The sequence below is a fragment of the Rattus norvegicus genome, chromosome 10 (genome assembly GCF_036323735.1).
Source record: "Rattus norvegicus strain BN/NHsdMcwi chromosome 10, GRCr8, whole genome shotgun sequence".
Classification (NCBI taxonomy): Eukaryota; Metazoa; Chordata; class Mammalia; order Rodentia; family Muridae; genus Rattus; species Rattus norvegicus.
Window position 1 is genome coordinate 75,605,065 of NC_086028.1, and position 25,796 is coordinate 75,630,860.

The 25,796-nt window shown below is 45.3% G+C and overlaps 1 long non-coding RNA gene across 1 annotated transcript in view; it reads right to left on the reverse strand.

Annotated features, from left to right (window-relative positions):
• Positions 1-23,410, reverse strand: part of LOC134480710 (uncharacterized) — a 38,196-nt gene extending 14,786 nt beyond the window's left edge. Inside the window, exons 1-2 of the long non-coding RNA XR_010055437.1 lie at positions 23,336-23,410; positions 15,128-15,274 (exon numbers count right to left, since the gene is read on the reverse strand). This is a non-coding gene — a long non-coding RNA (uncharacterized LOC134480710). The remainder of the gene's footprint in view (positions 1-15,127; positions 15,275-23,335) is intronic.
• Between the last annotated feature and the right edge of the window lie 2,386 nt (positions 23,411-25,796).

Consider the following 25,796-nt stretch of genomic DNA (forward strand, 5'->3'; position numbering starts at 1 on the left):
ATGGAGTGAATGGTCTCTCTGGTCTCTCTCTCAGTGATATATCTCATTTTCATTAGACAGATATTTATTGGGTGTCAACTGTGTGCCAAAGACTCTGGTCAAGGCATTGGGATGCTAGAATAATAATAGCAAAAGGCCAGGATCCAGCCTGATGTAGCTGCATCCTGCCTCACCTCACTCTGTAGTCCGTATTGGGTGTCCGAGTGAGCTTTTGACAATCTGTTTGCTGACTCCACAAGAGCGGCCATTAAACAAAACAAAATAGGCAAAGAGCAAGAAATCCCAGCGTACCTAGATTCTCAATGCAGGGGCCTTGCTTGGTCCCACACATTTGTTGATCTACTAGACTGAGTGCAAATTACCAGTTTAAAAATCTGTTCCTCATGAAACTCAAGAAGGATGACCAAAATGAGAATGCTTCACTCCTTCTTTAAAAGGGGAACAAGAATACCCTCGGGAGGAAATAGGGAGGTAAAGTTTAGAACAGAGGCTGAAGGAACGCCCATTCAGAGCCTGCCCCACATGTGGCCCATACATATACTGCCACCAAACTAGATTAGATGGATGAAGCAAAGAAGTGCAGGCTGACAGGAACCGGATGTAGATCTCTCCTGAGAGGACACAGCCAGGATATGGCAAACACATAGGCGAATGCCATCAGCAAACCACTGAACTGAGAACGGGACCCCAGTTGAAGGAATCATAGAAAGGACTGAAAGAGCTTGAAGAGGCTCGAGACCCCATATGAACAACAATGCCAAGCAACCAGAGCTTCCAGGGACTAAGCCACTACCCAAAGCCTATACATGGACTGACCCCTGGGCTCCAACCGCATAGGTAGCAATGAATAGACTAGTAAGAGCACCAGTGGAAGGGGAAGCCCTTGGTCCTACCAAGACTGAACCCCCAGTGAACGAGATTGTTGAGGGAGGGAGGTAATGGGGGGAGGATGGGGAGGGGAACACCCATATAGAAGGGGAGGGGGAAGGGTTAGGGGGATGTTGGCCCGGAAATCGGGAAAGGGAATAACAATCGAAGTGTAAATAAGAAATACCCAAGTTAATAAAGATGGGGAAAAAAATAAAAATCTGTTCCTACTTTTGAGCACACACTTAAGGGGATCCTCGATGAATTCTGCCTTCAAACGAATAACCTTCACAAGTCAACGACTCGACCTCTACTTGAGCTCCCTTTCTGTCTGTCAGGCAGTCTGGATGTAGAGTTGATTTCCCCTGGCAAGAGATGATGTCTGAGAAACACCTGCCAGGGCTGAGATGTTGTCCTTGCTTCTGGAATGCCACTTATTTCTCTATTATCCACACCGGTCCTAAGCGTCATCCTCCTGGTCGTGGCTGGGAAAACAGTACTTAATAAGTTAAGTCTTTGCTCCTCCAGTCTCCTGGGGAGGCCCAGAGAACAAATGAGCAATTACAAGGCAGTGTTTAGACTGGGGCTTATTGTCAGAGGAGCGAGTGATTAACTTGCCCGGGGAATCAGAAGTTTTCCCTGAAGATGTTTCATCTCAGCCCTCAGCCGAGACTTGAACCGTGATGGAGGCACTGGCAAGAAGGTGTGGATGTGGAAGCAGGGGACAGTGTGAGGGTGCAGGGTCAGGGTTGGGGAGCATCATAGGGTGCATTTGAAAGAAGGAACACTGCAGGGTGTCTGGAAGAGGAGACGGTAATAAGTAATAATGGCTAATGCTGATTAAGCTCCCACTATGAGTCTGGCCCATTCTTCATGTTTCCTGTACAAATTGACTCATCTATTTTGAGAGCAAAGATGGTTATCTTAAAAGCATGTGCATCTTTTCTGGCCAAGTGAATTTTTTTTGTCTGGATATTTCTGAATCCCTTTGCCTTTTAACTACCCCCTATGATCATGGACCTCCATAAAACTGTGATGAAAGAAAAATATTTTATGGTCCATCTGAGTCATTGCCTGTGTTGAAATTGTAACACACACACACACACACACACACACACACACACACACACACAAACCATGGTAAAAGGGGTCATGGGTCATTCATCATTGGGAGTTTTTATGCTTTCCTACTGACATGTGTAATCAAGATCTGAAGGTGTTTGTTTATAAGAGGCTTCATCCAGTCGTTAAATTCAACTAAGAGAGCCCTTCCTATGCACTGCATGCTTTTCCCCCCGGTGTCTGCATGAAGGCAGAAAGCAGAACAGACAAGATGCTGCTTCACGGGATAGACATTACGGATGGGAGGAAGCGGAAACACAGAGTGTTTGTCAGGTGGTGATGAGCTCTAGAGGAAGCACTGGTCAGGAGGGAGTCATAGGGAGTGCTGAGATGGAGTAATTCAACCACAGATAAGAGAAGGTCTGTTGGAGAAGGAGGTAAGAGAGCAAAAGACCCTGGCAACCCTGAGGCCTGCTGGGAAAAGGCTCTAGGCAGAGGCCACAGGAAGTGCAAAAGCCTCAGCTGGAGAAACTCTGACTTGAATACTGTGGAGGAGGCAATGAGCTTGGTGGAGTGACAAAGGCCTTGAACCGGGCTGAGTCAGGCTCTTCCTGACTAGTTCCTGCCCTCCTGGGCCATTTTTTATAAACTTCCCCACTGTGAATAGTGGGCTGAGTTCCTTGCCCCTACTTGCCATCATTGAGAATCAGCCATCAGCAAGAATCTGCCTACCTTCCCTGCTTCTTCTTAGTACTTTTCCATCCAGAGATTCCCCACCATCCCTTCCAGGCTATACGTCACCATTTGTCCTTGTTCTCAGAGTTCATCCTTACGGTCCCACCGGATAAACTCTGCCTTGCCATCCTTGAGAAATGTCATGAATTATTTTCCCTTTAATAGTGGCTCTGAATGACAGGCTACACAGGGTCACAGAAGGCCCAGAGGCACATGTGTGGCATAATTATTATCTGTGACATTTCTTGTGGCGTCTTCCATGCTTCGGGTATTAAAATCATCTCGGCATCTCTATTCCGAATACTAAATGGAGAACTGGCTCCTGAAGATGGATGATCTGGGGACAAAGCCCTTAGTCTCAGCTCAGTTCCTGCTAAAATGCCATCAGTCTCACAGAGCCGAACTAACACTAGGAAGATCTAAGTTCTTAAATGATAGTCTTTTAAAAAAGAAAGAAAAGAGAAAGAGAGAGAGAGAGAGAGAGAGAGAGAGAGAGAGAGAGAAAGAAAGAAAGAAAGAAAGAAAGAAAGAAAGAAAGAAAGAGAGAAAGAAAACTGTGGGTGCAGTGTATGGATGTGTGCACTCTCATACATGTACATGTATGTGTGGGTGTGTGTATGCATGTGTATGTATGCATTCCTGTGGAGAGGTGGGAAGGCCATGACGTCACATGTCTTTCTCTGCCAGCCTCTGCGTTGTTTTTGGTCTTGTTCTTATTTTTGTTTTCTTGAGATAGAATCTCTCCCTGAACAGAGATCTCATCAATTCAGCTAGACTGGCCAGCTGGTGAGCTGACTTATCCACCCGTCTCCACCTCTCGAAGCCGGGGATACAGTTGTATACCCTTGCACCCAGATTCTTATGTGGGTGCTGAGGCTCTGAACTCAAATCCTCATGCCTGTGCAGCAGACACCTCGATGACTGATCCATCTTTTCACCCCCTAAAACGGATGATACTAAAGATAAAGGCAAGGCAACAAATTCCCAAGCACCCTGAAGAGTCATCATTTCTTGGAGAAGTGGAGGAGACTGTGGATGTCTTTGACACTCAGGAGGAGGAAGCTGCAATATCGGCTGAAGGAGGCTGATACCTCCTCCCTGCTCTGTTCCTCCCCTGCACCGCCCTAGCTGTCCTTGGCTCCTTCGAAAGATGGAATCTCTGTAGAGGGTGGCACCTCCCTGCCACAGACTGCTGTGGCTGCATTCCTCTCTGGATGCCTCTCTGGCAGAGATAAGCATCCTGCATCTGGACATTCCTGTTTTTAGTGTTCCTGAGTCAGTGAGCATCAAAGGCTCTGTGAAGCATTGCTGAGGCAATTGTAGCCTGGTGACCACCGGAGGGAAAACAGAGGGGCGGGTAACTTAGCACACCGAGACTTTATTGCTTCCTCTTGATGGGGAGAGGTTATGTCACCCGCTTCAAGGGCTGTGGTGTAGTTATTTAAATGAAGTGTCTAGCATAGGACCTGACAATCAATATGTGCCAACTTCTGTTTCCACCTCTTGTTTTTCATCAGAGGTGCGTTGTCAACTGTAAAATTGTCCTTGGCTGGGAATTAGGACAGAGCAGTGCAGGTGCATTGATCTAGCTTCTTTTGTGTCATATTAATGGTAAGCAACCCTGGTCCTGTATAGATGCTTTGTTACACAACTTCAGTTGCTCCGCCCATACTGAATGACTGTCTCACCACCTCACCATTTGGAGCCTTCCTTATACATATACTCTGAAAACCTACATAATGGCTGGGCATGAGGATGCATTCATTTAATCCAAGCAATTGGGAGGTGGAGGCTCTTTGCGAGTTCAAGGGCAGCCTGGTCTTCACAGCAAGTTCTAGGTCACCTAGGGTTACATAGTAAGACCCTGTCTCAAAGCAAAACCCCAAACCTACATACTTTTGGAGCTCTAACTTTTTGCACATATTTCTGTGTAGTGTGCATGTGTATGTGTGTCTCTGTGTGTGTGTGTGCATGTATATCTGTTCACATGTGTGACAGTGCACACATATGTGTAGCCATGTGTAAAGATTGGAAGGTGACGTCGGGAGTCTTCCTTGTTGTTTCCCACCTTATACATTGAGTCAGAGTATCTGAGTTGAACCCAGGGTTCACAGAAACAGTCTACCTAGCCAGCTTGCTGTGGGGATGCCCTGTCTTTGCCTTTTGAGGGCTGGAATTACAGTGGGCCACCATGCAATGTTTACAGGAATGCTGGAGATTCCCAATCCCAGTCCTTACACCTAAACACCAAAAAGCACTTGACACACTGAGCCATCTCCCACTATCTTACATCCCCCTTTGTCTCTGCTCTTCCTGCCATTTTTCTTCCCATGTTCATTTCGGACCTCTTGTTCTAAATCTCTTACTGCTTCCTCCTGTTCTCCTGACTCTTGAATCTTCCCGTGAGCCTCTTTCCACTACCTACTCGTTATCCCTTGGTGATCTCACTGGCATCTATAGTAAGAGCATGGAGCCCGGATGAACCTTTTGCATTCTGGAGTCAAGGCTCGCCTTCTTGAAGCTGGTCTGACCACTAGGCTTAGAATCTGCTCCTCCATCACATTCTCCTACTGCATTTCATTAGGCAAGTCATGAATCGCACGGCATCTCACCTACCCATTTCCATAATTAATGGCAAGGGAAAGAAATGTCTCAAATCTTTGTACTCTTGGGAAGCCGAGACCCCTGAATTATAACAACCACAACCCAGGGGATTTGGGGCAGTACAGGAATGATAATGTCTCCCATACTAAGACGTCTCTCTTTGGAAATTTGTTCAGTACCTTCATGCCTGTCACTCTAGCTCCTCTTCAGTTTTTCCGGAGGCCACTGCTTGGCAAACATCTTAAATTCTATGTTACAGCCGAGAGGCAGACCCTCTTAGGAGTTTAATAACCCATGGACACACAGAGAGTTGGAAAACTGGCCAGGACTTGTGCTTAGGTACAATAACTTAGGAAACGTTATTCAACCAAGTCCTCTATGAGACATCATCTATTCTTTATTGAAGTCTGGGGTAAAATTAAATTTAGGTAAAAAGAATAGAAATATAATTAAAGGATCTGGCAGGAGAATATGAAACTCCAGGGGGAGTAAGTCATTCCATTGTGCCGTTTTCTTTTCTTATTTTTGCAGCTGCTTGGACATGCATGTGATTTCCTTTATGTATATTTCTGTATTCCCAAATGTTCCTTTTCCTTTCAAAAGTTAATTTGTAAAGCCCTAAAACTCAAGCCTTTCATCCCCTGACTGTCATGGACCTGACCTCTCCTTGTTGCATTCTGCAGGAGCTGACCAAATGACTCAACTTCGGTCTTTTAAAAATGGTTTAAAGTTTGAGTTATAAGAAAACATTATAAGTATACAGGAACTCGCAACAAGTCAAGTTTAAATAGAAAACCTAGCCTGCAGAGATTATGAACCTGTTACTATCTCAAGACATGCTCACATTTTCCAGCTGCTCTAAGGTAGAGTGAACTTGAGAGTTGAAGAAGAACGTGTTGATCCAGCTTTCCCTGCTCCGACCTAGGCTGTAGGGTTGTGGGTCCTCCATCCACTCCACCACAGGGCACTCCACTCAGAGAGGTAGACACAGGAGTTGACTGCCTTTACCCCATGCTGTCGCTGCCCTTACCCCATGGGTGTCCGGCTTTAGGGAAGCCTCAGGACACCACTCCGGGGTGGGGTAGCACAGTCTGAGACCCGGGACAACCAGAGCTGACTTGGAGGTCCCTGGGCCTGTGACGAGGCCAGGCTGCCTGGTTCTCAGGCTCTTGGACACCCAGGCACTGCTGGAAGCCATGTAAGAGCTGAGAACAAAGTAGGGACCTGAGGACTGGATTGAGCCTAGGGCTGGCATGGGAGGAGGGGGGAACACTCTCCCCGAGGGGAGAATTCTTGTCTTGATGATAGTGGGCTTGAGCTTGGCTTGATGTGGTTGGGAGTACAGAGAGGCCTTCTACAAGAGACTAGACAGCGGCTCTATAGGCAAAGTCCTTCTCCATGGCTTCCCACAGTGAATCCCCATGAAAAAAAGACAGTCCGTGGTTTTAAAACCTTCTTTGTCATGGCAGAAAGTGGATGTGTAAACCATACCCCTATTCACAGAGTGAGCCTGAGATTGAATACCTTTTGCAGGGAGGAGTGTTTGAGAAGGAAAGGTGATTGGCTAAGCCTCCAGGCCTTTAGGTACCTCATTATAATGGAGATCTGTCTTGAGCCTATGTGACCTGGGGTCACGTCCTCTACCTGTGGATGGGCTTGGCTGATGGCCACAAATCTATGGGGTGCTGTGGCCAGTGATAGGGCCCTGGTACCTGGGAACAGGCAAAGCTCCTACTATCCCTTCAAGGTCTTCGGGGCTTTTTGCCTTAGCTCAACCCAGAACCACACTACCTTTAACGGTCCCACACTGGGTAGTGTTAGGGAAGGCACACCAAGGCCTTGTGTCTTATTACAGCTTAACAAACCTTTAGAGAAGCTCTGACAGCCAAATGATGAATAGATATTGAAGACCATGCTCATTAAGTTACACAGTGCTCTTAAAGTCGGAAGAACTATTACTAATAATACTCCAAGAAATCAGGGTTCTTGGAGCCCCAACGTTAAAGGTGCTCAAGAACGTACCCAGCGGGCATTCCCCAGTGCACACCTTCCATTCAGCTTCTACCCGGCCTTCTGCTTTGTTTTGTTTTGTTTTCTGCCTACTTCACCACTCGCCTTGTTACCACTCTTGTTTTCCCTCTGTCTTCAGAGACAATCTTTCCAACAAGTTGCTTTTCCCACTTCTGCCCAGGCTCCTCCAGTCCCAGGGCCTGGTTTTGATTCCCACACAATGCCCACCCATACTCAGTTTAGCTAGACCTTCCCCAAAGGACACCTAACTTTTTCTTACTCAGGAATATTCTTGATTGGCAGGACCCCAGGTTAGCACGGAGAACCCAAACAAGAAGCCGTGTGAACATATGAAGAGCAGAGAAGAGAGAGCCCTCATAAAAGGTGCAAATTCTCTCCTGTGGGCTATGGAGAGACACAGTCTCCTTAGGAGGGGGTTTAAGGGCCAGCAATGACCAAGAGAAAACACAAGACCTCATAGAACATTACTGTCCAGAGGGAGAGATGATTAGGAACAAGAAAAGATAAAACTGATAGTAAATAAAATAAATAATAACTATTTCAGATGGAAACAATCTAAAGTTAGGGTCAGACAGAAGACTTGGACTACAGGGTAATTAATTCAATGTGGTGAAGGTCAAGGGTCATGACTTGAGTTTTTGGAATTATCCACCCGGTTATATCCACTGGGACCAAGGAAGGTTGCTTGCTCCTGGCAGCCATCCCAGCACTCTGGGAAAGTTAAATGGAGAGCAAACCATCAGCATAGATAACAAAGTGCTTTTGACTTGGTTCCTTGATGCTATGATTGAGGCAATGACTGTTGAACCTTGAAGCTCACTGATACTGAGGTCTTTCCATTTGTTTCATGAACAGTTTCTTCAGGCCATTTTGATTTGGGTTTTCAGTCCCCAGCAGCCAGAAACGCTGCTGCTAATTTAGGTCTCTCGTGGGTTAGCGTTCCCTCCCCGAGTACTTTACCCATCCAGCCACTTAGTGTTCTTGCCATGAGAATCTAAAAAGACCCAGTTTGTCTCCTTACATTTCCAGGGATGCCACTTTAACTGTCTGAGGAGCTCCTTAATGTACCTAGCGTCGCGGCGACACTTGTCAGATGTCTGACAGACTGAACTGAGTGAACAAGTCACAGGGCTGATTAAAAGGAGAAAAACTGAAGGAGGTCCTCATCTCCCCCAAGACATTTCAAAATAAGACTGCAGAGTCCTTTCTAGGTCACAGAAAGCTTCCACAGATTTTGTATAACTTAACCTTAACCTTGTACTACTCATGGGAACATTTTGTCTTCATCCTATGGGTGAAGAAATCAAATGAGAAAGGTTTAGGTTGGCAAGATTAAGTCAGCACGGCACTTAAGCAACACTGAAAGATATGCCTTCCACACTTTTCTGAACGCTGTAAATAAATGGGATGGTACCGTTGATATTCACGCTCTAGATGTGCCTTTAAAAAAAAAAAAAAAGCAATGACTTATGTGCTTCCTAGAGGAACGAAGCTAAATGAGTGGAAACGTCTCTGGAATCCTCCAGGCACTGTGAGGTCACATATATGTTTCAAGACCCAGAGCCACATTAGTTCCACCAAAGCTGATTGCAAACCCAACGGACTCATGGGACAGAGGGTTAAAGACTGGGATAGCACCCTGGGAACACGACTCATCGCTGAAGAGGATCTGAGTTCCAGAGGACCCTTGTAAGGCTGGATGCAGAGCTTCTGTCTCTAAGATCAGTTCTCCTGAAGAGAGATGGGAGATGGAGTCAAGAGAATCCAGAGGTTTGGGGGACACTATCCTGACGTGTTCAACAACGAACAGCAGACTCCTTCTCAAATGAGGAGGAAGCCAGGTACCAACACTCCACCAAGGTGTCCTCTGGTCTCCTCACTGGCATGTATATGTCCATACTCACACACATGAACATGCACAAACATACATGTATTTGACAGAGTTCTCCAGAAGAGCAAAACATAAAAGATATGTGTGACAGTAGAACAGAGAGCTAACAATCTGGTGGTTACTCGGTCTGTAAGGCTTGGGGAGGCCATAGTATTCAACATGGTGCCAGAAGCCAGATTTCCTGGAAGCCTGGTAGTCCCTAGTCTACCAAGGAAGCTTGGAAATGCTGGTCTTATCGAAGGGAAGGAATCAATGGCAGCCACAGGAGAGCAGATTGACTCAGTAGCAAGAGAGAAGGCCGCAGGAGGGAAAGGCAAGATGCTCTTCCTTCTGTTGAGCTCACATCTGGGTGGGTCTTCTCACATCAAACAGGGCAATCAGTTCACTTCTAACCTGTGGTAAGTTGGCATTAAAACCAACCATGGCAATGTATATGCACATCCATACCACGCCCACAGTTTGTGTGTTTGTTCTTATAAAGACTCCTAGCAAATTGTGAGCTTTTTCCATTTTATAATTCACCTTTGCTTTTAAATTTTATTTTATTTTTGTTATACATTTTTTGTAGCTTTACAGAATAGCTGTGATGGTAATACAGACTTCCCACATAACCCCGTGTGCAGTTTGCCCTATTATTGATATCTTAGCTAGCAGGATGGTATATTAGTCACGGTTACTGCACCAAAATCAATAAATTATTACTAAGTAAAGATTATGCCTTGTTCATATTTCCTTGTATTTTACATGATTTCCTTTATGGGCTCCAGGTATCTAGGATACCATGTTACATTTGTCTTTGTGTCTTCTTTGCACTTCTTGGCTATATATATGATAATTTTTCAGTTTTGTTGCTGCTGCTGCTGGTGGTGGTCGAGTGTGTGTGTGTGTGTGTGGTGTGGTGTGTGGTCTGTGTGATGTGTATATATATGTGTGGTGTGGTATGTGTGGTATGTGTATGTATGTTATATGTGTGAATCTGTGGTATTTTTGTATGTGGGTATGTGTGTAGTTTCAGGTATATTTATATTATGTGTGTGTGTGTATATGTGTGTGTATGTGTGTGTGGTATATGTGTATATATGGTATGTATGTGTACATGTGTGGTATATATGTATGATGTATTGTATGTGTGGTAATGTGTGTGTGGTGTATATGTGTGTATATGTGTATTGTGTGTGTGGTGTATATGTGTGTATATGTGTATTGTGTGTGTGTGGTGTATATGTGTGTATATGTAGTAGTGTGTGTGTGTGGTATGTATGTGTACATGTATAGTATATATGTATGGTGTATGTGTATGTGTGGTGTATATGTGTATGGATGTATAGTGTGTGTGTGCATGTGTGTGTGTATGATATGCATGTGTACATGTGTAGTATATATGTATGGTGTATGTGTATACGTGGTGTATATATGTGTGTATATGTATAGTGTGTGTGTGTATGTGTGTGTGTGTGTGTGTGTGTGTGTATGTGTGGTGTAGGAGGCAGCGAGCTCATGACACAATAGTTGAGAAGTAATTGTAGCAGTTCTGAAGTGAAACAGTGAATGTGTGTCCAAAGAGCAGCCCCTGGGACAGGATATTTAAAGAGATGTAAAGGAAGGCGGATTTAGAGCATGCCCCAGAATCACCTGGAGTGTTTATTAAAATATAAATCTCAGGGTCCTGTACCAGAGATTTCGATCAAGAGAATCAGCATGAGGCTCGAGTACTTTTATTTCTGATGGCCTTCCTCATGCTGCTGCTAGTGGCCATCAGGAGACTCTGGGGACTCTCCTGTCCAGGACTTGGGGACTGATAGACTATATCAAGTAAAGCAGAAGGGAAAGTCTGAAAATTTCCAGGGACCTGCTCTTGTCACCTAGGAAGACACAGAGCAAGTTTATTTGGGACAAAAAGAGATGAAGCATTCCAGATATCTGTGGCTTTGATGGCTTTTAGAACCTCCGAGGGAACCTGTCTGATGGGCAATTGAATAGAGATTGAAGAATAATTAACAATTCCGAGGCTACTCGGTATCTTTGGTCATCCCAGCCAACTTTAATGCAAGTGAAATTGCCCAGAGAGACAGTGGGAGACAGCAAGAGAATGAATCAAAGGACAGGTTCTCATAGTTCAAGAAGCCTCGTTTGTGCCTGGGGAGATGGCTCAGTGGGTAAAGGAGCTTGCTGTACAAAGTGTAAGGATGTAAGTTCTGAGTTCAGTTTCCTGTGTTCACAGAAAAGCCTGGGCACAGCCACGTATGCCACTTCAGCATTGGAGGTTAAGGATGGATGGATTCCGGGAGCTTGATGGTCGGCCAGCCTCGCCGAAACAGCCAGCTGTGGGTCCAAAGTCTCAAGAGAATAAGGTGGAGGGCAATGGAGGAGGAACTCTTCCTCCGTTCCTCTCATGAAGTCACATGTTCCTATGGAGCTGCACACTCGCATGCACATCTAACACACACACACATACACACACACACATGCACACACACACACACACACACACACACACGCAGATAACAAAATGACATCTCGGTTCTATGAAAGATCTTCAACATTCAAGAAAAACAAACTAGGTTTGAATTTATACTTGGTGTTTTTAATGGGATGCTGCTCGTGTTTGATCACACTGCCAGAGAACGAGTTCGTCATTTTGCAGGGATTCAAAAATCCTTGTTAGGAATCGACCAACAGTGACCTAGGCTTTGCCAGTGTCTCAGAGTGACGTAAGCAAAACTTTCCTTTGTGACTTTGATCGCTAATAAAGTGGGCTTGGCTAAGTAGCAGAGGCTTCCCCAGGTTCCAAGTCTATAAATTGAGGGCCTGTCACTGTCACAAAGGCTTGTTGGGACATGGAGATAGTGTGGGTCATGCACGGCACCAGACTGGCCAGCAGAACCACCCTGAGAATAAGTGTCATTATTGCTATGAGGTCATTTTGTAGATGAAGAGATGAAGATGTTTCTTTCCTGGATGGTGAGTGTTTTTTGAAAAAGGCAATTTCCATTGTAAAGAATTACAATGTTAGAACTCAGGAGAGAAAAGAACTGTATATCAGAACAATTTATGTAATACACTGCTTCATTGTTATCATAAAAATATAACTGAAATGGAAAGAAAATAGCCTTCCTTTTTGGTAGAATAGATACATCATCTTATTTAAATGAGTAATGTAATACCTTTAAATAAGGCTCCAATGAATGGCCTTGTAAGTGCTTCTTAACATGAGCTTGGTCCCTCTTAGCTCAAGTGCTTTCTTCCTTCCTTCCTTCCTTCCTTCCTTCCTTCCTTCCTTCCTTCCTTCCTTCCTTCCTCCTTCCTTCCTTCCTTCCTTTCTTTCTTTCTTTCTTTCTTTCTTTCTTTCTTTCTTTCTTTCTTTCTTTCTTTCTTTCTTTCTTTCTGCCGAGCTGATCAAAAGCCAGGGGCATGGCTCCATTGGCAAAGTTCTTGCCGCACAAGGACAGGGACCTGAGTTTCATCTTCAGGACCAATATAAAAATCCAGACAGGCAGTACATGTATACACTCCTGGTGCAAAAGAGACAGAGACAGAAGGATCCTTGAGGCTCATGGGCTGTCTTGCCCAGCCAAATTGGCCAACTGTAGTTTCAGCTGGAGATTTTGTGTTAAAATAGAAGATGGTGAGGACTGAAGAGATGGCTCAGTAGATAAGAAATTTGCTTCCCAGCATTAGGCCAGAGTTCAAATACTCAGGACCCAGACCACATGTGCCTCTAGTCCCAGCATTGGGGCCTGGAGATGGGCAGATCTCAAGAGCCTGCTGACCTGCCAGCCTACCTGAGAAGGTGAACTTCCAGTTCAGTGACAGAGCTTGTCTCAACATAATAAGACAGAGAGTGATGGAAAAGGACACTCAAAGTCATGCTCTGGCCCCTATATGGGGGCCATATTGTCACACTCATTTGCATTCACCAAACATACACACAGAGGAGAGAGAAAGAGATCACACAAAGACACAAGTACACACACACACACACACACACACACACACACACACGCACACACACACAATGTACTGGCTGGTTTTATGTGTCAACTTGATACAAGCTGGAGTTATCACAGAGAAAGGAGCCTCCCTTGTGGAAACACCTCCATGAGACCCAGCTATAAGGTATTATCCAACTAGTGATCAAGGTGGGGGAAGGCCCACCCCATTGTGGGTGGTGCTGTCCCTGGGCTGGTAGTCGTGGGTTCTATAAGAGAGCAAGCTGAGCAAGCCAGGGAAAACAAGCCAGTAAGCAGCATCCCTCCATGGCCTCTGCATCAGCTCCTGCTTCCTGCCCTGCTTGAGTTCCAGTCCTGACTTCCTTTGGCGATGAACAGCAATGTGGAAGTGTAAGCTGAATAAACCTCCCAACTTGAAACTCTGACTAAGACACACACACACACACACACACACACACACACACACACACACACACACACACACATCCCTACACAAATAAAGAGGATAGAGAGGAAATTGAAGTAGACACTGGATGTCAAGTTCAGGCCTCCCATGCAATTGCACACGTGTGCACATGCATCCCCCATGTGACTATCCACAAACATGCGTACATACAAACATGCTAAACTAGACTATCACATACAGCCAATAGTCTTGTTTGCAGAGCAGTGGTGGCTAGACCCGGTTCTGACTTCACTAATGGCAGCCAGCCCCAGGTGGACAGGCACAGCTTCTGTGTGGGTCCAATTTTCTCTAGAGCAGTGGTTCTCAATCTTCCCGATGCTTCGACCCTTTAATATAGTTCCTCATGTTGTGGTGACCCCCAACCAGAAAATTAACTTTTGTTGCTTCCCCATAATTGCAATTCTGCTACCGTTATAAATCATAATGTAAATATTTTTGGAGACTGGCTTGTCAAAAGGGTCACGACCCACAGGTTGGGAACCACCACTCTATGGCCTTCTCCTGTTCTCATTTTCTCTGGGAGCCCAGCACGTCCTTTGTTTCGTGTGCTATTTTGCACCAAACAAAACCCTTTCCCACCAGAGGAAGAAGATCCCTCTCCTGCTGCCTTTATCTGAAAATCCACCTCAGCATGCAGCCTACCTTATCTAGTCTGGCAGCTTTGATTTCTGTGAGGTCTGGATAAAAAGCAAAATTAAATTTGTGGAGCTTGCCTGACATCTCTCCTAGACATCCGTGCTTTCGTTTCCAGATATTTCTCACTTCTCCCCACGTCCTGGTGTGCTAATGAAATCCGTATTCTTTCTGGGTTGCTGCTGGGCACACAGAGAGGCCCAAATGCATTTCCTAATGGTTTATTTTCCAGCTGAGCTGCACAGAATCAAAGCCACAAACCACCAAGGAGGACCCAACATATCTAAAAGAACAAAGGAAGCCATTTAAAGAGGCTAAAAATAAAACCAAATCAGATACCCCTGGGATTCTCTGCAGTTTTATTAAAGGACGCAGAGAATGTTTTGTGTGCGTATAAATGTTTGGCCGCCACGAATCTCCTTATATTAAATTACGTGCCAGGTATTTTGGTGCTGTTTGAGAGATGGCTCTCTTGGTAAAGGACCTGCTGTATAAGCATGAATTTGGCACACATGCAAAACCAGTGATACATGTTTGGAATCCCAGCCTCAGGGGACAGAAGCAAGCAGACCACCAGAGCCCACTGGACAGCTAATTTAGTCCAATCTTGCTGAAAACCCTGTCTCTAAAGATAAGGTGGGGATTGAGAACAAGACATCTAATATTGACCTGTAGTCTCCACACACAACAAGCACCCATGTGCAGGTTCACATGCATACACTACATACATACATACATACATACATACATACATACATACATACATACACACACACCCAAAGGCAAATATCTATATAATATTCCCCTCGTCTAACTAGTTCTTACAGCCTTCCTTTCAGCCCATACCACTTTGTCCCCAAGAATCAACTACGAGATTAGCAAACTCACCTACGTTCCCAGACGTACTTTGAGCATTTGCTGCACCTCTTTCCTTTGGTGAGACTCGAGATAACTGTGTCATCTGCCATGGCCTGAGTGTCATCTGCCGTGGCCCGTACCTCACTGCTTCTTCCAGTTATTCCTGTTAAAGCCAAGCTGAAACAACAGCACACGGCTACTACAAACACAACTTCTTCCAGGCTGGTTTATGGCACCTTTCTCTCCCTTCACCGATCACTTTCCCCTCTTTGAGTGAAGAACGTAAGGCCTGCTATGTGATCTTTGTCTCCTGCAAGTACACATCCTGATAGCTTCGAAGGACGCCAGCTGCCTACCCAACATCCGGGCATTATGAACTCACTGACCTCCTTACTCCCACCCAGCTCATCTACACACACACACACACACACACACACACTGGGTGTTGTGAACTCACTGACCTCCTTACTCCCACCCAGCTCATCTACACACACACACACACACACACACACACACACACTGGGTGTTGTGAACTCACTGACCTCCTTACTCCCACCCAGCACATCTACACACACACACACACACACACACACACACACACACACACACACACACACTGGGTGTTGCCCTCCTCACAGACCCATACTCCTTCCCAAGTCGTGATTTTGCAGTTCTCATTTTGAGACCCATCTTACCAGCAATTGCTCAACTCCACAGAAGCCCTCAGTCGTTGAGCTCCCTTGGCCTGTGTCTTATGAAGTTATCCGTATTCTATGCTGATCTGTCAGGCTCTAGCGGGACCAGCCTCTCTCTTGCCTTTGCTTCTATTTTGTCCTTACTTTCCTCACAAATTGAACAGTCTCCTCTTTACCCCAAAGCCTCTTTCTCTGAACTGGTCTCAATGCAGACCCTAAGGATACTTTTCAATTCGACATACAATCCACTCTCAATTAAGAGAGGACCGTGTTCTGAGAGTTTATCGGGGGCTTGGAATTCCTAATGCTTAATACTTCCCCTGGAGAAATCATGCTGGTTTCTGCCTTGATTTCTAGTCTAATTCACAAAGACTGCTGAAGGCACGCTCTTCTTGGAAACTTCCCAAGGACCAAAAGCCTGTCTAATTCATCCTAAAAACGCAGCTTCATAGAAATAGGACTCAAGCACCATACAACTCCCCCACCATGATCTAACTCTGAGGCATTTGTTTTCCCCCGAAAACAAATCTCATGCCCCTTAGAAACCATTGCCGCGGCCTACACCACTCTATCCCCAAGGCAACCACTAGTCTCTTTCCAGTCTCTACAGAGTTCCCTGTTCTGGTCATTTTCTGTAATAGATTTGTGTGCTTTGTGACCTCTTATGAGTGGGTTCCTTTCACTGAGCGAGTTTTTTACATTCGTTTTGTTGTGGGGGTGAGCATACATGCCAAGGAGCGCCATGAAGGTCAAAGGGACGGCCTTCTTGAGTTGGTTCTCTTCTTCAACCAAGTGGGTTCTGGGGATCCAACTCAGGTCTTCAAGATCAACAGGAGCCTGCGCCCATTGGTTTTGTCTGTTTAAGTTTCTTCCATCCATGTTGTATCATGCATCTTCAATAGAGCTGAATCAGGTATTTCAGTCAAGAGACTCCATGTAAGTCAGTAGTCCCAGAATTTGAACAATGCCTTCCAACTAGTGGTGGAGTTGTAGTGGCGCGCCATGTTACCAGTGTGTCTGTGATAACATGGATGTACTCAAAGCCACGTGCTACCAATTGTGTGCAAATACAGCGCATGCAATTCGCAACCATACAATAGCAATTGGTTGATAGTAAGGGACGGTGCTCCTGTTAATGTGCTATGCTTTGGTTGTGCTTCTAGAGTGTACACCTGTGAGGCTTTTTTGATTTTTGTTTTTTGTTTTTTAATGCTTGGTGTAAGGGACTATGCCCTACCAGACCAGCCTAAGCCCTATGCATCTCATGATTGCTGAATCTCTCGACTACATAAAGAGCAACGGCTTCCTCTGTACCTGTAGGTTTGTTAAGCACACGCATTCTACGATGCTCGTATAGTGATGAAAGTCACCCAAGGATGCAGTTCTCAGAACACATCCAAACATGACTGCACTCCATTCCTTTTTATTGCCAAATGCTAGTCCATGTGTGTGCTGTTGATTCGTTCATCCAGTGGTGGGCATTTGCAGTGTCTCTGCTTCTTAGCTACATAAACAGTGGTGCTGAAAACATCAGGATTACATTTTTGTGTAAGCTTAGAGTTTTCTTAGGAGTGGAGTTCCTGGGTGACGTGGCAATACACTGTGTTTAGCTTTTTTGAGCATCTGCCAAGTGGGTTTTCCAAAATAATTGTATCATTTTGTATTCTTGGTAATTTCTTTGTGATACTTCGTATTCCTTTGTAACGCTTTGAATGTATTGAATGTTTTTTCTTCCTGAATTCTAGCCTCCATTACTTTACTTCCTTTGAAAATTTTACCCTAGTCTTTTTCCCTTTCTGCTTCCAGGGTTCTCCATCATTTCATTGACATTTGAATAGGATGTGTGTGAGTGCAGATCTTTGTGCCTTTCCCTGTCTTGGTGTTCACTGATCTCAGAAATGTGTAGATTGATGCTTTGTATCAAATGTTGGGCATTTTATGTATTATTTCTTCCAGTGTCTCCCTGTCCCTTTCTCTGTATACCTTTTGTTGCTCCCATTGGTGTATTTGATGGCCCTACCTGTCACTGGGGGTGACTTTATTTTCTTTCTATCCCATTGCATAATTAATCTCTATCAATCATTCTATCAACCTGCTACCTAATTCTTTCTTTCTTTTACCAACTCTCTTCTGCTATGGAGCCTCTCTCCAGAAGTATCCTGTTTTGCTGGGAAATGATGTCTGCCTCTTTGCTGATATTATGGACCCGGTGCAATGTTCATCACTCCTCCTCCTCTTCTCTGTGCAAGTTTTCCTTCAGGTTTTGAACACCAAAGCAGCTACTGTGAATTTTTTGTCTATGAAGTGTACCTCAGGCCCTCCCCAAGCAAGTTCTGGGTGCCTGCTTCTCATTGTGTTTTTGTTTGATTGTTGGTTTGGGGTTTTTGGTTTGGGGAGTGTGTGTGTGTGTGTGTGTGTGTGTGTGTGTGTGTGTGTGTGTGAACATACAGGTCACGTTTCCATTCTGTGAATGCCTCAGTTCTTTCTTGTGAACTGGACAAATGGGATAATTCACTATAGTAACTCTGGACCCTGCTCTCCCAGGGGTGGTTATCCCCTTGGTCACTGGTTAGTTTAGCAGCTAATCTGAAGAGACTTTGCAGCCTAGTTTAACAGTAGGAAGCCTTTAAAGCTGCCGCTTGAAAGTTTTCTCCTTAATTTTGACTTTTAACCAAATGAAACTAACTAGCCAAAGTCTGTATGTTTGATGACCTTAGGCCGTATGATATGAAGGCTATTATCATAATGCGGACAGCCTTACTACTTTTCTCCCATATACAACCAGGAAGTCATTGTTTCATGGTTCCCTCCGACTCCCCTTATCAGGTTGCAGCCTCGGACATGCACATGGTTTTCCAAGCTGTGAGGGATGGCTGTGACTTCTCAGTCTAGCTTCCTAGTATTATTCTTGACTCAGAACAGTTGATTGTCCAGGCGGCTTGGGATCAGACGTTGTGGTTAAGCCCTTTGTGCCATCAAGTTTCCATTTCATGTCACTGAATCAGTGGACGCAATGGAGAACATCTGAAACCTGCCTCATACCCTGCGCTGGCTGCTCCTAGTGGGGGAAGCTTGACAGTGCTTCCGAGCCCTCAGGGACACACAGCTCATGAGCTCTTTCTGTTGTTGGTGGCTGTGTAAGAAGTCCCTGACCTGCCTGTATAGACTAGGAGTCCTGCAGAGGGAGACTTTGGATTTGGTGGGAAATGGACTCTGCCTCTCCAGAGGTGAATCCATAGCTTCAGATTGGGGGAGAGGCTTCACCTCATCTGCTTTGTAGTACAGAACGTGAAGACACAAGTATCCTTATTATTGAGATGTTATATATCGTCTGGAATGAATGCCCTACCTTCGCTCTATAATATATAGCAGTGGTTCTCAGTCCTCACAGCGATATGACTCTTTAATACAGTTCCTCATGTCGTGGTGACCCCCAGCCACAAAATTAGTTCATTACCACTTGATGACTGTAATTTGGCTGCTGTTATGAATTGTAGTGTAGATATCTGATATATGACCCCTTTGGCCTACAGGTTGAGAACCACTGCTTACATATTTTCCAGACACACAGATAACTATGCCTAGTTCAGTCGTTGCTTCTCTTAGAGGACTCCCCACCAACCTTTATGTGCCATAATTCTAAAGATGCTGCCTCTAAATTCATCGTTATAGGCAGACCATGGTATATTATAGGAGTCACAGGCCCGAATCCCAGCCTAACCTACCTGGATTCGGACACCTCTTCTGCAGTTCACTATCTACGCTGCTTGATGAGTTGTTAAACTAATAGCAGCCAGCTTGCCTGTTATGGGATTGTATGAGAATGAATGAGCTAAACTAGGAGAAATGGCTAGCTCAGAGCTCGGGATTGGGCACCACTGCCCTGGCTACTTTGGAAACATCTGCATGGCTACCGATTACCACAAGGGGGCACATGGCCCCACGTGCAGTGTTGAAGGGCTCAAGGGTTTCTAAGCCATCCCAGCCACAAAATGGCTAGACTAACCAGAGGGAAGTCTGAACAGACAACAGAAGGTGGACATAGACGTCGTTTTTCTAACTCTCACCTTCCAGTTTTACACACAGGAGAATAGGTGATCGTGACCTTTCCCAAAATCACCGGGCAATGTTCCCCAACTAGAAAGTTAGCATACGAAGGAATCACATCTTTTCAATTTGTGAGGTACTGTTCTCTTTCTCCATGAGCTGGAGAAAGCCAACGGTGCCTTTAAGGAGGAATAGGCTCTACTACATCGGTGTTCATTCGTTGAATGGTAGTCTGTGTACTGAGGAGATTCTAAACAGCCTAACACCTTGGCCTGTTTCTTTCATTCTGACTGAAGTAGCCCCCAGAGATAAGACTTTGACCTGTGGACAAACAATGCTTAAAGAAAGACAACAAGATACGTTGGAGCAGAGAGAGGCAAACGTAATGAAGGAGGCATTTGGCACGGCTTACAGCGGAGGACAGAAGGCTAGCCAGCTGAGGGCTGCCCCAGGAAAGGTTGCTATAGGCTGGTGCGAACACTGTTAAAGCAGACACTCGTCATACATCTGAACGTTAGAAGCCTGTAATAGTTAAGAGAATTGGAAATGAAGTCTTCCTTCTGGCTGAAACAAGAGTAGGAAACCTGACTTTCCACCCACTGTGACCCCTGTTGCCTTCTGACATGCTAGAACATAGCAGTTTTGAAAAACTGAATCAAATGTTGGAAAAAAAAAACATTCTTGGGCACATCTCCATGGGACACAATTTTATAAACAATACAATGACCCCAAATGATCACAGAGATGCTGAGGACCCGAGGACAGGATGACTGTGGGGAAGGAAGATGGAGCAGATTGTGACAGAGCACCTGCACCCCAGCTGTCACGGGTGTCATCGCTCAGTCACAGCCTCTCCTGTGTTTCTTTTATCCTGACCTTCCTTAAGGTTCTGTCCATTTCCCGGTGCTAGAGCAGCCTCGGAATTGGAATTTGATCTATGGCATTAATCTTGATTCTTGTCATTGATTCCAATCACATCTGCCTCTCACTCTCCAAGGACCATCTTGGTTGACCCTGCTCTATATGTGAGGTCACTGGCTAGTGTGGACCTGGAAAGCAACTCTCTCAGTCAGGGTTCCTATTCCTGCACAAACATCACGACCAAAGAAGCAGGTTGGGAAGGAAAGGGTTTATTCAGCTTACACTTCCACATTGCTGTTCATCACCAAAGGAAGTCAGGACAGGACCTCACACAGGTCAGGAAGCAGGAGCTGATGCAGAGGCCATGGAGGGATGTTAGTTACTGGCTTGCTTCCCTGGCTTGCTCAGTTTGCTTTCTTATAGAACACAAGGCTACCAGCCCAGGGACGGCACCACCCACAATGGGCTGGGTCCTCCCACCCTTGATCACTAGTGAGAAAATGACTTACAGCTGGATCTCATGGAGGCATTTCCTCAAGGGAGGCTCTTTTCTTGATAACTCTAGCTTGTGTCAAGTTGACACAAAAAAACCAGCGAGTACAGTAACTCGTTCTGCAAGGGTATTCTAGCTTCTGTGAGAAAGAGGAGGGGTAGATGACAAGCGTCATGCACCTATGCAGAGTTAGAACAAAGGGAGGAAGGAATGAACGATGGGAGCATCATTGGTAAGCTAACATTAAATGACAGTGTGTGTGTGTGGGATACCACATGCCTCAAGTGGAAGTTTCTGGATATGTCAGATGATAAGGACTCAATGGTGTTTGGCTAAGATAGACTCAGTGGTGTTTTGCCAAGACAAGTCCCACAGGAGGACACATGGTGTTTGGAGAGAGTATAAATAGGACTCCATGGACACTGATGCTGGGCTTACATAGCTAGCTTTGCAAGGCTTCAGTGGTCTCAAATTTTCATCTTCACAGTTCTTCACTTCATTGACAGCGGCAAAGCAGAGACCTCCTCCTGGCATCCTGGCTGGTCCTGTTTGTTCCTGTTGACCTGTGCTGATTCGGAGGAGGCCTGGCTGTTTCTGCTGGATAATGGCACCACTGCTGATTCTTGTTAGCTACCCTGACATTACTGACCTGGACTGCTGGGATCCTGACAAACAGAGATTCAGTTGCCCCCCAAGAAATTACTTCTAAACGGGTCCATACTCCCTTGTCCATCTTTTATTGCCTACCTCTGGACAGAGGGCTAGAAGGGAGTAGAAGCATTTGAGAACCCTTACTAAAAGTAGGCTTCAAATCCAATCCTACACATACCCACACATACATACACACATGTACATGCATGCATGCATGACACAAATAGGAGCATGCACGCACACATGCACACACACACATGTACTCATGCACACACACATGCAAGTGTAGTAAAGTGAGACTCAAACTCACACTGGACTTCAAACCTCTTAGACTCGGTGTTCTGTAGATTCTAAACTTCTTTGCCTACTTGGGCAAATCATCCATATTTAATCCTACTCCAAAAATCCGAGCATGTTTCCATACTTTAGCCAAAAGGTATCTGTTGACATGACCACAGGCAGGCTTTTCGCATAATAACATCCCTGCAGTTTATCCCCTAAATATCTCAGATTCCAGACTCCAGTTTATTTTGTTGTTTAATAAATGCTTACTTAGTGATAGCTATACCCGTCAGAGACTGGATACAAGAAAAGTAGACAGACACTGAATGTCAAGCATAACCTGTCTCCTTACAACTGCAGAGACGCTCATGTGGCAGGTGTGACAGGCATGATTATCCTTCTCCCTCTGATGATGGACCTAACCTCGAGTCGACTGCCTCATACTAAACAAACCTTACCAGGTCATCCAGGTCCAATAAAGCTCCTTCCCTAAGTTTTCTCTAAAAACAAAAGTCACTGCGGGCTTACGGTCATTCGGTTTGCTTTCTGTCAGTACTACTGGCGGTTTCCCGGTCCCCAACTGAAGCAGTGATTTTTATGGACTGTTGTTTTGGTTTTGTCTGTTTATTTTTACAAATGTAGACAGAAAGACAATCCTTAAGCTTTTCCCACCAGTAGGAGAACTGACAGGTCACCTTTTGACTCACAGACATAAGGTCAGACAGAGTGTGATGGGGATAAGATCCCTGCAGACAGCCCCTGATAGCACAAGGTATGAGGCAGCAGTGACGATACAGAGAGGCCACGGGTATGGGATGGCTGCTGAGGGAAGGGGCAGACAGTGAGGAGAGCCACTGATACCCATTCAATCGGGAAAGACAAACCGTTCTTCCTTTTAAGTCGCTTTGTGAGGTCGGGTGGGGTTATGACTCAGTAGTAGAGGACTTGTCTAGCACACGCAGGGCCCTAAATTCAACCCCCAGGACTCCAAGGAAAGGACATCAATGCGTCATTAATTTCAAGTGCTTTGTTCCAACCGTGAGAAAGTAACTAGCACAGTAGCTTGTGCGGCGACCATGATAAACACAGCGTCTTACGGCCTCCGCCTCCTAAGGGCCGGGATTGTAGGCAGGACTCTCTGCGCCTGGCTCGGTATTTATCATTAAATTTTAGATGTTTGTCACCACATGCTTTATGACCGAGACATACCTTTATTCGTCCGTTACTAGTTCTTCAAAGTTTCCTTTGTCCTCTGTGGGATGCTGTCGTTACACAAGGGAAGGCAGGTACAAGGTAGAACAAGGCCTGTCATTGGACGAGAAGGAAGGATGGGCGGGAGAAAAGGTTGAGGGAAGAGGAGGAGACTGGAGCAGGGAGGCAGAGGAAGCCGCAGAAAGAACAAGGAGGCTGACGTTAAGATTCCACTCTGTGTATTTACAGGTTGTTATGAACGTTCTTAAGGGATGGATGTGTACAGGGCTTTTATATCTTGTCAGTTGGATCAGAGGTTATCGGGTTGTGTGTTCTTTCTTGTGGTGAATTAAGTTTGAGAGAGTATGTGGCAGCTGGGTCACTAAGCCGCCATGGAATTGAGATGTATAGATCTGGCATGGATGGATAGAGAGATTGTTGCCAGGCTCAGAGAGAGGCCATCGGCAGTGTGATATGGGACGGAGCAGAGCGGGTGAGAGGCTTTGCTGACTGAAATTAAGGTATCTATCAGATATCTTGGAGCACTGCGGTGCCAGACCTAGTGTGTGTGTGGGGTAAACGACAGCCCATTTTTATAATTTTACAACAACAGTCCTCCCCTCTCCTTTTAGATATGTCACTATTCATATATACACACACACATACATACATACATACATATATACATATGTACACATATATATGCGCATCTCCTCCCCTCTCCTTTTAGATATATCATTATTGATATATACACATATATGCATACATACATATATTCATGTTGTGTGCTTGGTGATGTCTCACGCGTCTCTGATGCTCTCTGTTTATCTTAGTTATTTTCTTCCCCCCAGACTACATAAGCACAGTCGACCCACTCTCCAGCTCTCCTGTGTTGCAGGCTTCTCTGTCCATTCATTATTATATCCTTCTCAACTCTACAACTCCCGATTGATCCTTCCTTCTGACCTCTGGCCCTGTATTAAGAGTCTTCATGTGGCCAGCCTTGTTCTTAGGATTTCCCTTCTTTGGGAATAGAAATGATAATGGATTTGGAGTCTGTTTCCTCACAGGCAATTTCCGTGGAACCCTTCGTCCTCTGAACACAGGGCGTGCTCTGCATTTCCATGCCTACCAAGCTATTGATGTTGTTGAAAACAGGATGATTTACCTGGTACAATAGGGCAAGCATGGAAATCAGATGTGACCAGCTCTTGAGACTTTGTTATCATTGAGTCATTGTTTGCTTCTCTAGCACTGTTTCTGAGAAGTGTCCACTCAGTGGTCAGTCTGCTAATGACTAAATAGAAATGATCTTAAATCCGGTAAACTAACAAACTCATTAATTTAGTCAAGGATCTCTCTGTGGGGTTTGTAGTCTGCCTTCGCTGCCCTGGCAGAGTTTACAACTCTGTCCTTTTAGCCTTTACCTCCTGTTAACGTGAAGCCTGGAGGTCAAGGTAAGAAGTCGGGACATCCTTAGGCCTTTGCACACAAGCACGGCCTTCTGGGTCTCTATAAAGATGCTCCAGTTTTTCAAACTCTCCCATGAGCACATTAGTCTTGGGTTTTTCCTATTAGATCTTCTCAGTGTCTTCTCTTTCCCAAAGGTGACCTCTGCTTTAAGCAGCCTCAGTTTTAAGCATTGCTCATGATTGTTTCCAACAGATGCCCCACACTTTTCCTAGCAACAGAATTCTGAGTAAGAGCGAACCGTGTGAACTCTGGCTCCCCAGCACACAGGCACACGTAAGGACTGTGGGGAAAGGAGTCCCTATAGCTCACAGAATAATAGCAAGGACGGAAACCCAAAGAAGGCTTCTGCATGCCAAAGGAAACAATCAGCAGAGTGAAGAGGCAGCCCGGGGAATGGGCTACAACATTAGCCAACTATTCGTCTGACAGGGTAATGCATAGAATCTATAAAGACTTCAGATGAGTCATCCAATCCCAAAGTGAGAAAATGGATGGAACCGACAGTTCTAGGAGGTCTTGCAAATTGCTAATAAATACTTGAAAAACTGTTTGCTCTCCTTTGTTGTAAGGCAAATGCAACAGAAAGCTGCACAGGGAGGTCAAGGATCTTAGAAGAGAACCACTACTACCTCCACTTTACTAGGTGCCCAAGCATATTCCAAAATGCACCCTCAGACCCACAGATAAGCACAGCTCTCACCCCTCACTAAAGGAGAGTCTCTTTGCAGTGAATGAAGACCATTAGAAAAACCCTCACAACTGGCCATAATGCAAAGATAACTTATCATCAGAGGGTGCCAGACCCAACGAATACATCTATAATACAACCCCTGAGTCTTAGGGTCAGGGAACATGGAGGAAGAGGGGACAGAAAGAGTGTTAGAGCTAGAGGAACAGAAAGTCTGCAGTGAGATTGTCTCCCAAAAAATGAGAGAGAAGCTACACCCACGATATTTCAACGATATGACTTCCTAAAAAAGACCTGAACCATGGCAACACCCATAGG